Below are 2500 nucleotides of genomic sequence, written 5' to 3'. Positions count from 1 at the left end.
TGAAACATACTAAAGGTTTTAAAAGATCGCCCAGCTCTTTTATTACTAGACAATCATGAGTCTCACATGTCCATAGATGACCTGAATTATTGTAAAGCAAATGGAATGGATGCTCTTTCATTCCCCCCAACACTGTTCTCATAGGATGCAACCGGTTGATATAAGTGTTTACGGACCACTGAGCAAGTAAGTAAATAGATCTTGGGACTCTTGGATGACAAATCATCTAGGTTCTACAATTACTATATATGATATTCCAGGAATAATTTCTACTGCATTACCACTTGCTGTACCTCCCACTAATATCTTTCCTGGGTTCAAATCTACAGGGATTTCACCCTTCAATAGAGATATATTTCAGGAAGAAGATTTTATGGGTGCTTATGTAACAGACAGGGCTTTGTCTAATGATTTGTCTGAAATGCAAGCATCCTAAGAAAATGGAAGCTCTGGTATGCTGAATCTACAGTATATCCATCGGAGGCTACAGACAAAACTATAAACCAAGCTGGTTCGCCTTCCACACTCAGGGATGCCTAATTAGAGGGGATAAATGAACTTGCGGCTCCGAATATGGCAATCAGTCACATAAATGAACCGACACCATCTAATTCACGAGTCCCTACACACACAAAAATAAACTTGAGCTTAACACCAGAAGCAGTAAGACCACTACCTAAGGCAGGTTCAAGAAAGGGAAACTCATTGAACAAAATGAAACGAACCACTGCAATCTTGACAGATACTCCAGTCAAAAGAGCATTAGAGGAGAAAAAGTCAAAAGTCAAAGTGAAGATTTGAAGAATTATGCTTTCAGGGAAAAAGAAAACAAAACAAAGAACTCCGCAAAGCTCAGAATCTGAAGAGGAGGAAACCTACTGATTGGTATGTGCAAAACCATTTTCCAATAGCAAATCGCGAGGAATCGGGGTGCAATGCCTGGTTTGCGAAAGGTGGGCTCATGAAAATTTCACTGATAAAAATTTGTTTTTTAATTGTATTCACTGTGATTCAAATGATGAATCAGACTAGTTTTGAAAGTTTAACATTTGCTTTGTGATTTGAATGTTTTCACAGACTACATTGAAGGCTTAAGGTACTTCATTAGATCTGGTTTTCTTTTAGTTAAAGTGAAAATTGTGATTCACCTGGTAGTGTTTATTTTCTTATTTTCATAACAAAAAGTGTGATTTGCAATAAGTTTCCCTTTCGGACCTTCAAACACCAGTTTTATTTTCTTGCTTGCCAGATAAAAAAACATTTGTTTAAACATTTGTGATATTAAGTGCTTTGATTTCTATGATATTAAGAATAGGTGCTCTACTAAATAGTGTTTAAATAGTCTTTTAAACTAGACAAAAAATTATGATCCAACTAGCCCCTCACTGTGTGCCAACTTAACCCGCATGCGGGGTATGTTGGCACATGTGAGAAATATTTTTGAAACAAAATTGTGTTTTTATTTGGTCATGAACCAACGTCTGAGATGCAATGAAATGTAGTCAGATGTTTATATTTTTCATTCATATAATAAAATCTGTAAGATACCCAATAGTTTTATACCTATAAGTAAAAATGTAAAAAATGTGCCAACTAGCCCCGGTCTCCCCTACCTGATGAAACAACTGTAATACATAACAGATATTATTATTCAACTTTCCGACCCATTAGACCCAATTAATAATATTCAATTAATATTACCCTTAATGAATCAATAAATGAGGAAAGTCAACACAATATCGTGTTCAATTAGAATAAGGTTCTACCTCATATTAGCATGATTGGTGACTACCTTGCCATGTGTGGTGAAACAAATTATTTCTATTGAATAGGATATTGTGTAATGTAAACATATATTAACTCATTAGGGATAATTTGAATCAAATATTATCATTTGGGTATAATGGATCGCAAAGTTGGGTATAACTCACTGGTATATATGACAGTTGTCTCGCCATGTAAATCCTTCAATGCAATTAGGATATGGCTACTTTTAAGGCCTCTGTTGGCATGGTTGACAGCTATATTGTGTTTCGTTTGAAGAAATTTTAGTTCGTTCCCACAGTGAGGTAGAAAAAATTTCTATTAAACATATTTCATATTGATTTTCGTCATATATTCTGTAGCTGTAGTGTACTGTTTCTGCTATTGTGTGACATTACAAGAAACACAAAAACTGTAACTTGCTGTAATAAATTTTTAACATATAAACTCAGAAAACTTAAAAAAAAAAAAAAACATGACGAAGATAAATATGATAGAATAGTGTGCCTGGCACTTTTATATCACAACTGAATTCTTATCCCTAAGAATACCCACTATTCAAGTTTTTTATGTTTAAACTTGTTTAAATGTACAATCCTCTGAAATGCTCTACTATCCAGACACGATGCCATATTTATGCCTGCTATTCCATTACACAGGAACAACTCAATAAAAGTACATATGCACTATGCAAAATCTTTTCTAACTTCAATATCCCAAGATAATCCAATTGATA

The 2500-nt window shown here is 34.3% G+C and overlaps 1 pseudogene; it reads right to left on the bottom strand.

The window, feature by feature from the left end:
• Positions 1-2500, bottom strand: part of LOC137656446 (thrombospondin type-1 domain-containing protein 7B-like) — a 71382-nt pseudogene that overhangs the window by 39931 nt on the left and 28951 nt on the right.

This window comes from Palaemon carinicauda, chromosome 17 (genome assembly GCF_036898095.1).
Source record: "Palaemon carinicauda isolate YSFRI2023 chromosome 17, ASM3689809v2, whole genome shotgun sequence".
Classification (NCBI taxonomy): domain Eukaryota; kingdom Metazoa; phylum Arthropoda; class Malacostraca; order Decapoda; family Palaemonidae; genus Palaemon; species Palaemon carinicauda.
The sequence above is the reverse complement of the archived record's forward strand: the minus strand, read 5'-3'. Positions and strand labels throughout refer to the sequence as shown.